Here is a 10842-nt window from a genome sequence, read left to right as displayed (position 1 = left end):
AAGAATGACTAGCACTCTCTTGAGGACATAAAAACATGAATGTCTCATGTTAGTTACAGAGTCTTAAATTGACCTAATAGAGTATGATACATTAAACATGCTATATTTGGATCTTGGAAAAATGTAGGTTTCCTGCTTGGAATCAAACTTTAAATTTATTGCCCTCAATAGGGTTAGGAGCTAAAGTGACAAATTTGGGCCAAGTATTCTTTCTTTGGCTGCTCCAGATAAAATCAGATCTGAAAGTGGCAGATGATCTTCTTATGTCCTCCTAATGAAAATCACTACTGTGATCAGAAATCATTCCTTGAACTCAATATTACTTGATAGCTATTTGAGAGTAAGTCAATTGCTTTCTTTTTTATAAATTTAGGGAAGCCCACCCTAAGTGTATCAGTAATACATCTCTCACAGGAAAAGAAAACAGAAAAATGGTGAGTTTGGAATGAAAGTGACACCCTGTTGATCATGAATGAATTATAATGATAAGAAAATAACAAAGATTTATCAAAGACATGGAGGTTTTCCTATTACATCTTTAATTTTAAAAACAAATGAGGAACAAGACAGATAAATCTAACTTTCAATGTAACGATAGCAATTATTCTTAATCAACACTTTAATTCTCTTTGAATCATGTTTCCTTATCAATAAAAATGATATGATAAAATTCAGTTTTTAATCTCCATTTTCCCCAGGGCTTGCTGTATGTGTAAAAATATGTAATTAAAATGGAAAAACTTTGTATGAAGTACTTTAAAATGACTATTGATAGCAGATGATCATATTTTTACCTGGTGTTTTGAACAATCGTATATCAAATGCCAATAATTTTCAGAATAAATTTATATATATATATATATATATATATATATATATATATATATTTAATACAGTTAGATGTTCAACTATATACAGAACATTGACCATGAATAACTGATTTTTTACATGGCAGACTGTTTCAAAAAGAAAATGTGGGTCATATTGCTGAGGGTGTCACAAGTCATTCCTAAAATGCACTTTTCCTCATTTAACTTAATGGGAAAGATTACGACTTTTTACTTCCCAGGTGTGATTTGATGCCTTCAGACATTGTCTCTCTGTTCACATTTCAATTAAATTAAATTACATTGTTCCTATGGATGCAATTAACTCATTTGGTTTATAGCAAGGAAGTCATCATTATATAGACAGGCTCAGAATCCAGGTTCTCTACCCTTTTGTCTGATTTCTTTCTACTTGCCAAATGTTAGTCCCAGTGAGCATGCAAAGTAAAAGTTTGTTCAGCAATGCTATCAATTGCACCTTGCAGAGCTTGAAGCAGAACATGAAAAATAAAATGAGTTAAGAGTCAGGATCTACTCTTCCTTGTAAGCAAGAGAAAAAATACAAAATGGGTGAGAAGAGGGAATAGAGGAAAGGCTGGGGGTAACCTCTTTATCAAGATAAGAACCTGTGGAAATACTTAAATGGAAGACTTAAGCACTTTGCCCCGGGTCACACAACAAATCAGTAACAAGCAGGGGCAGGCCCCAGGAGCTCTTAACCTTGGTCTGTGATCTCAGAATGAGACAATGTTCTTTTCTCAGTCTCACAATTGTACAAAGCAAAGCTGGAAATTTTGTTGGCAAAGAATGAGGGCTAACTTGCCTTCTTCTACTCACCCCATGGAGTTTACATGGATTTACACATCACTGTGTCCTGTGTTGCTCATGGCTGCTCAGTGAATCACATCTCACAGGCACACAGAAGCTATAGTGGAGTAGAGTTGCTATACAGAATGGTAAATTTTGTTTGCTAAAGTACTAAATTTATGCAGAAGCTCTGAGTAGACCTTAAAAGAAAAACTTTCACTACTCTCTTATTTATCTTTTTTTTTCTCTTAACTGTTTTCAAAAGCCAGTATGATGAATTGAAATAAGGAAAATAGAATTGAATTTCTGGTTTTTGAACCTCAGAGGTGAATAATACAATTGCTTTAGTTTGGTTAAGTTAAAGATTCCATGCCTTAATACATTCTAATGTCAACTTAAAATACATGCTGTACATACACTGCAGGAATTGTGGTAGCCTTTCCTCCACTGTGCCAGCACATTTATTAGTTAAAAACCACTTACATTCTGAAGAAGGGGGTGGGTGACATGATTTCTGATCAAGAGGGCTTGATTTAAAATTTCATACTTTGAACTATTCTCCTGCTCTAGGAATAAAACAGTGGATGATGTAGAAAAAGTCAGTTTTTATAAAACAAAAGCAACACCTTTGGAAATCACAACAAACAATTCTAAACTGAGTGAAATTCCTCACTCGCTGAGCACTGGTCTGAAGGCTTGCAGAAATGGCAGGTATCCCCATGTCGTGGAGATAACAAGTAAGAGAAGTGTTCTAAGATCAGGGTGCTTCAGGAGGAATGACTACCAGAAATCAAAAACTAGGGGTAGGAGGAGGGGCTCTGTAAGATTTCATGAGGAAAGCATAAAACTCCTATCACTACTCCTGTGACTAGAGTTTTAGTATTCTTTAAATATTGATTATACTAAAACTGTATCTCTAGATCCTATCATTTCATGAAAGGGTCATCCAGGTTTCTAGTAGATCATCTCTATTTGGAGGCACCCAAGCTACTTCTAACTTCACGTCTACAAAGCTGAACTTGAGAACAAATGATGACAAAGTTCAAACACTTGGACACAGAGATCTACTACATGAGGAATGAATAAGCAAAGAAGCTAATGTTTGAGAAACACCAAATAAAGACTCATAAAATCACCCTGGAATATTATTTTTATACAAAAAAAGACAGATTTTGAGCCTGAATATACCCGTAGTTTAATTTTTAAAAATTCTTAATCATAATTTTTGCTAGAGAATTTCAGATTGTTTGCTATTTAATAACCAGTAATGGAAGTGGGTGAATTTGTGTGCCAATGCAAATAATACTTTTTTGGCATTACAAGCAACTAATTTGGATAGAATTAATTTAATTTCTATTATGTAACATGAAAATATAATATCCAGAAAGAGCTGCTGTTTACTTAGAATTGTTCTTTTATTTTCTTCTTGCTGCTATCCTCACGGAATGTTCCACAATTTACATCTGCTTAAATTTGATTGAATCCATAAAATGGCTTAATTTTTAGGTATGAAAATGTTGCTCCCATTGAGAAAACCCTTGAATATAAAGATTCTGCCTTGAACTATTAGTTTTGGTTCTCTGATCATACATAGACAGAAATCATTTTCACATTATTATTTTCTTCTCTCTGTATCTGGTTTTCCTTTCTCATTCCCAAACTTTTATATTTGTGCCCCCCGCCATTTTTGTTTTTTTTTTTTTTTTGTTTGTCTACAAACATGTTTAAGCTTATTTTTATAGACAAGTCTAGCTTTGATGACATTCAAGTCTTCTCAAATAATTATCATTGTCCAATTTCTCTTTTGCCTCCTCTAGGCCCATAGCTTTACTAGAAGCCATTTCTAACATTTCTCTGGTTCTCTCTCTTTCTGGCTAATGATCCTTGTTAACACTTTTTTAGCTGCTTAGGGACTAACAGTTGCACTAACCTACAGGAATCTCTTGTGGGTTTTCAATCTATCAGATTAGTTTCCAGTTTTCTATTGAGACACTAGGAAGAAGCAATAAAGAGACCAGAGAGAATTCTACCCGGTTGATTTTCTTTTTCTCTGCATGTTGGTTCTAAGGGAGACCCAATGAGTACATTCAAACTGGATTTTTCCATTTTTCTAGAGAAAAGGAATCTTGGATGCAAAGCTTCCAATCCCTGCTCCCTCCAATATGGCTCCCTAGACTCTTGCTCACCTGAAAGGAAAAAGAGTCCTAAGAAAGAGGGAAAAAAATGAGAGAGGAAGGAAAGAAGAGACAAGAAAGTGTGAGGAAAGGATGGGATGGGAAGGAATATTCAATCACAGTCAATAATATTCTATTTCCTGTACATTTCCCTAATTTAAAGTCAAGTCTGTAAATAGCATCCTGCAGATATCCAAGTCTATAAATAATATCCAAATATCCATTGTCATCATTATACTGTATTATTTCCTGCAATAATATTTGGACTTCTTATGTCTGACATAATACTTCAAAGTCAATTTTGAAACAATATTACCTTTCCTATGGAATTGTATTCACATACAATGTACTGACAACCCTTTCCCGAAAGAATAATTGTATTTGAAAAATGATGATACCATTAGAGGAAATAGTCAACATCCATATCATCTAGAGTTAGTTCACATGTATTTATTTGCAGAAATTCTTAATCTGAAGAGGGAGAAGGATTCTGGAGGGATTTCACTTAAATCATGAAAGAACAAACATGTATGTATATGTATCAATATATATGTATATTTATTTGTAAGAACTTTGAATCCTTGTCTTTCTTTTTTATTTAAATTATCCCTAAATTGATGAAATTTCTCCTATATCATATCTCATTCATCAGTACTCATCCACTTGCTATGGTTTGATTGGGTATTCTATACTTTATCATTCGGGAAGTTAAACCCCAAACTGATATGTTAATGGTTTGGGGAGGTGGGATATTTGCCAGGCATATTGGCAATATATGAATATACCCAAATATATATACTATACTCTGCCCTCAAGAATAGATTAGTCTGTTCATGGGTTAATGGATTAATGTGTTATTGAAGCAATATCTTCTTTATGAAAGGGAGCTCGCTGGCATGTCTTCTTTGTCTTGCTTGTGATGTTGTCTGCCATGGTATGGTGCAGCAAGAAAACCCTCACCAGGTACCAATCTTGTTGTCTTGTACTTTCTAGATTCTAAATTAATGACCCAAATTAACTTCTTTCCTTTATAAGTTATCTCGTTTTGAGTATTGTTACAGCAAAAGAAAACGAACTATCGCACCCCTAAAGCAATGAGAGTAGACAAGACAACCATTTATGCCAATTTTATTTATTAATTAGTCATTTTACTTCATTGTCATGAACACATGGTCAGTGGGAAGACCTTGAGCATGCACAAGGGACATCACCTCAACACCAAACATAGTAGGAGTAACTAAGAGTAAATCTGTTAGGTTATGACACTGGAGAGTATATGGTCTAGCACTGAAAACTATTTAAATAATCATATTATTAATGCTTTTTCTTGGTTTCAACTAAAAATCAATTCAGCTGTAAAATGCTGATATTGCCATAAAAGTTATTCAGAGATGACATCTGAGTTCATGGATCTGCATCACAATAGGCTTGAAAGTCATAAAATAAAGGTTGTGAGGGAGGTTGCAGGTGTAGTTCAGGAGTAGAGCATGTGTTTATCATACTCCAATGACCTAGATTCAATCCCCAGCACCAATACAACAAAATAAAAGTTGTTAGATACATTTATTTTCATTTCTATAAATAAGCATAGAAGAGTAGCTGTGGGTAAAAATGGAATATAAATATGAAAAATAGATTTATTGAGAAAATAGTCTAGTCAAATGAAAAGACTTACTAGCAATTCCACTCCAAATTGTTGATAAGGCAAGTCTCTGATAGATGTTATGATTATGATTAATTCTACATTATTTTTTAACATAGAAAAAATTAAAATTAAAAGTAAATACAGGCTACTGGTCTAAGAAATACCAAATTATACTTTCATGAACCTTCTTGACAAAGTCTAAATTATAATTTTTTTATCTATCCCAATCAAAATTTTTAATGTTTGATTTTAAATATTTATTTTCAATAACCTTTATGTGATCATCAATATTGTAAGTATTGTTGTTCAATAAAAATTTCAAATTTAAAAAATAGATTTATTGTTAAAAAGCAAAAGTGAATCTAACAAAAGATGGGATGTAGGAAAAATGTGGAAATATGTACAGCTATTTTCCTCTAAATAAGGCATTGGAGAGGCTAAGAGTATTACTATCTATAGTTGAAGTATCATAAAGAAAAGATGGGTATATATATATATATATATATATATATATATATATGTTTATATATGTATATATATACATATATATTTACATATATACATATATATACATATATATATACATATATATATATATATATATACCCATCTTTATTTATTTATATATATGTATATATATACATATATATTATGATATTTGAAGTTACAGAAGTTACAGAAGCATAATTAACTAAGTTACTAATATAAGAATGAAACACCTGTAGAAATTCAGAGGAAGGAAAGGTTGCAGAGCTAAACTCTGTTCTCATTGCTTATTAATATGAAAACTGTATGGGATAAATTAGAAGTTGGAATATGATCATATTTTCTATAATTTTGGAGGTGAGAGTAGGGCAAAAAAAAAAAAAAACTATGAAGTGACACTCTAAGGTAACCAGACTTATAGTTTTACACTACTGCTGTCCTCACAATTCCTTTATACTGCTTGATTAATTAATTATCATCTCTCTCTCTCTCTCTCTCTCTCTCTCTCTCTCTCTCTATATATATATATATATATATATATATATATATATATATATATATGAATGAATAAGGCTAAAAACAGCATGGTACTTACATGCAACAAATACATAGAACAATGAAACAGAATAATGTGTCCAGAAATTGTCTGAAGCATACAAAGTCAACTGATTTTCATCAGGTCCACAGCAAGAACACACAATGGGGAAGAATAGTCTCTTCAATAAGCAGTAAAAAAAACCAGCATATTCACATGCAAAAGAACAGAATTAAACTGTTATACCATACACATAAAAAATTAAAATGGGTTAAACAACCAAATATAAGAATCGAAACTTTCTAAAACAATACAGAAAGAAAATTTCAGAACATTGCCCTTGGCAATTTTTTAGATATCTCCGCTAAAGGTCAGACAACAAAATCAAAAGTGAACATGTGAGACTATGCCAATTGAAAGCTTCTGCACAATAAGGGAAACATTCAACAAAAAAGGGCAATTTGTATATTAGAAGAAAATATTTGTAAGCCATACACATGATAAGGCGTAAATACCCACAGCATATGAAGAATTCACTGGACTCAATAACGAAAAATACATAAACCTTAAAAAAGTGGTCCAAAGACCTGAATAGACACTTTTTTCAAAGACATAAAAATCTCCAACAGGTATATTAAAAGTTGCTTAACATTACTAATCAACAGGGAAATGCAAATTAAAGCCATGAGGACATGTTACTTCACACCTATTAGGATGACTGAAATCAAAATGATAAGAAATAAGAAGCACTAGCCAAAGTACAGAAAAAAGAAAACCCTTACATTCATTTGGTGAGAAAATAAATCAGTATAATTATTACAGAAAACAGTATGGAGTATCTTCCTCAAAAAATTTAAAAATAGAAACTACCATATGATCCAGTGATTCTTCTTCTGGGTGTATACCCAAGGAAACAAATTCTCTAACTTCTAGAGACATCTGAACAAATGTATTAATTGCAGCGTTATTCAAAGCAGCCAAGACATGGAAGGACCCTAATTATTTGTGGAATCTGCAAAAAGTAAGATGCATAGAAACAGACAGTAGAACAGTGGTTGCCAGGGGTTTTCATGGGGGGGAAATGTAGAGATATTGATCAACCCATAGAATATACAATTGATTAGGGTGAATAAATCTAGACATCTAATATACAACATGAGAAATACAGTTTATAATATTCATTTTACCACTGAAAATCTACTGAGAATGCATATGCACTATACTTACCATATCAATATATGTAGTGATGTATATATTAATTTTTGTCAGTATTAATTAATTCATTGGGTATTGAAGCATCAACTTTAATATCAACAACAATAAATATATATGTACATATATATATGCATACATACAAAATATGAAAATCTATTCCTCCTGATTCAATGTTAATGGTTGACATGTTATGAACTTTTGAGCTATACTGTTTTTTTTTTTTCCCTCAGTAAAATTTAGCATGATCATTAAAAAATAAAACAAAACAAAAAAAACTGCTGACTAGTAGCAGCTAGTAGCAGCTACTTTATTTATCCTTTTAACATTTCTGTTCAATAATAAGTAAAAGAATGTGAAAGAAGTTTAAAAAGAAAGTGGTCATGAAAGGCTTTCTTTTTTCTTTTTTCTGTTCCTGTTTATAATTTATTTGCCTTTGCACATCTCTGAACAAAATTTTTGATTCTTTTGATACTAAACTCTCCCTTAAGCATTATCACTTTAATTCTTTTATGCAGCTCATTGTTGTACTTAATGCTCTCTGTTTCTGAAGCGTATATCACAAGCCCTTCATGACTACTTAGTTTATTCTAATTAAAGGAGAGATGTGCAGGAACATAAAGATCAACACCATGGGTGTCAAAAGAATTGGCATCTTCTCTACAATTGTGATAATTCTAACCAGAGAGCACTAGTGTTTCTGTTCTCTAGCTTTCTAGTTCATTTGGTTTCCTAGGGCCATAATAATTTTTCAAGTATTCAAAAACACTATAAAAGTATCACAAAATGTATTAATTCTATATTGAATTAGAAACAAATAGAGTAAATTGCAGTTGATCTTTCATTAATTGCTTGAAATAATTATACTTTGTCCCCTATTATCCTCTAGAAAAACTTCCATATAACAAAAGAGGTGACGATTCATAACTATTGATGAATTTTCACCTATTCATGGCTTCAGAAAAAAAAGGTCATAAGGCCATCTTTACCTTTTTCTGTCCTAGAATAGACTGATTTGTGTTCACACGAATTTTAAAATAGCGGGCTGGTGGCTTTTACATAAAGTATCTTGCAAAAGTTTAATCAAAAACTATTTTTCTCCATGAAGGGATTTTTTTGTAACATTGGCAATTAGCAATGTCTATTTCTTTTGGACAGTTATATGCAATGTGCACAGGTTATGGTCCATATTTCATTGCAGATATTTACTTCCTGAAAAAATCATTCATATTTATATTCAGTAATGCATAAGTCTACTCATTTGTTACTCATTTGTGTACAGTGGAAGAAAATAGTGCCATAAGGACTTAACACATTTTCTGGAATTTTCCTATTTAAATGCATGATGCAAATCCTAGAAAATATGAATACATCCTAAAGTGCTATCACAGTAGGGAGAAAGGGGAGTAACCATTATTCACACAATTATCTTATCAAGAAAAATGATTTGTAAGACATGAGATGAATGTTATTTTATGTATTTCACACGCATCTATAAATGCACCCCATATCAATAATTGCTGCTGTATAAATATTTGTCAAAGGCATGACTAGATTTATGCATAGAAAAAAATTAGACATTAGCATATAAAATCTTAAGGATTTATCTAATACTAATATAATTTTCTTCAAAGCTGCTACCATCATTGTCTAAGGCCAGTAGGTATCAAGACTAATTCTCCTATTTGGAGCATACATTTCACAGCAAATGCATTTTGAGAAATAAGAGGTCTCTGTGTCCCAATCTTTATATATATATATATATATATATATATATATATATATATATATATATATATATATATATATATATATATAAAAGAGGTCAGTTGATCCAGGTATAATAATATGAATACCTGGAAACCAATCACTATGCCAGAGATACAAACCATGTAAGAAGATAACATCTTCCCTTTATGTTTCCAAGTAAATGAATGGTTGGGGAGGGAGGAACAGATTCCCAAGGATAATGCTGCTAGCTCAGACATGGCCCCTGGGGAAATTAGTATAATCCAAGAAATAGACCTATTTTTGCATGAGGTGAGCACTAGATTGGAAACTCCTGAGAAGCAGTCCATGTCTTATCAGGCCTGATGCAGAGTAGTCACTCAGTAAACCTTTTAAAATCCCATAGTCAGACTTTAGGACTGATGTTTCCCTGATTACACTGTTTTCTGTCATAATGCATGTTGTAATCCAAGAACGATTGTTCTCCAGTCATTTAATTTAAGTTACTCTTTTTGCAAGATTATATTTAAATTCCCTCGGGGTATCTTCTAACAAATTTGTTTTTATGAGTTTCAGATTAATGAATACTAGAATCTAAGACAGTGCTAAAAAAACATATACTTTTTTAAGAGTTAAATTAGTAAGTTGCAACACAAAGTGTACTTTTATGTGTCACTGGAAAGGCACAACATGCAATTTTTGTGAAATAAAACTCTTGATCAAAAGATTTTGCAGCTATCATAAATTGTATACGTGTATGCAAAACACTTAAGCTCCTTTACAATCTGGCTCCCATTGTCTACATGGTGAAATGTCCGTTGTAGCTCCAGTGACTCAAATGAGCTAGGATATTCTTCTTCTGTGTCTCTGCTTCCTTTTTGTATGTTTTTCCTGGTTCCAGTGCCTTTCTAAATGCTATTCAATCTTGCCTTCTTATCTTCAGCAATATGAAATCTTCCTTGGCCAGTTTACACCAACAGGAATCTCTTTTTCTAATGCCATGAAAACAACATTATTGTGAGAATGACTTATTTGACCTTTATTCAATTGTTTCTTTCAAAAATTCTTGAAAAAAGAGACAAAGTTATTTTTTTCAATATATATTATTTCCTCCCCAATAAATAATATCTAAATTACTTGACAACAAATATAACATGTGTTTCCATCCTCAAATGTTTAACAATTATGTACAGAGTAAGCATTCAGTAAATGATTGTTGACTAACATAGTAATATATTTGATAGAACCTTAAGTAATTGAAAACAGCACAAATGTTTTGTATAAAGAACAGTCAACCATCCCAGTCAATAGCCTTTTCTTTCCTGTGTAAATTCCAGTGTGTATATTCTTTTTATTTAGGTAGTAAATATCTTTTATCTTCATGATATTATGTACATGTTACCTATTCATGATACTTGAATCTGCATC

This window comes from Marmota flaviventris, chromosome 8 (assembly GCF_047511675.1).
Source record: "Marmota flaviventris isolate mMarFla1 chromosome 8, mMarFla1.hap1, whole genome shotgun sequence".
Classification (NCBI taxonomy): Eukaryota; Metazoa; Chordata; class Mammalia; order Rodentia; family Sciuridae; genus Marmota; species Marmota flaviventris.
The sequence above is the reverse complement of the archived record's forward strand: the minus strand, read 5'-3'. Positions refer to the sequence as shown.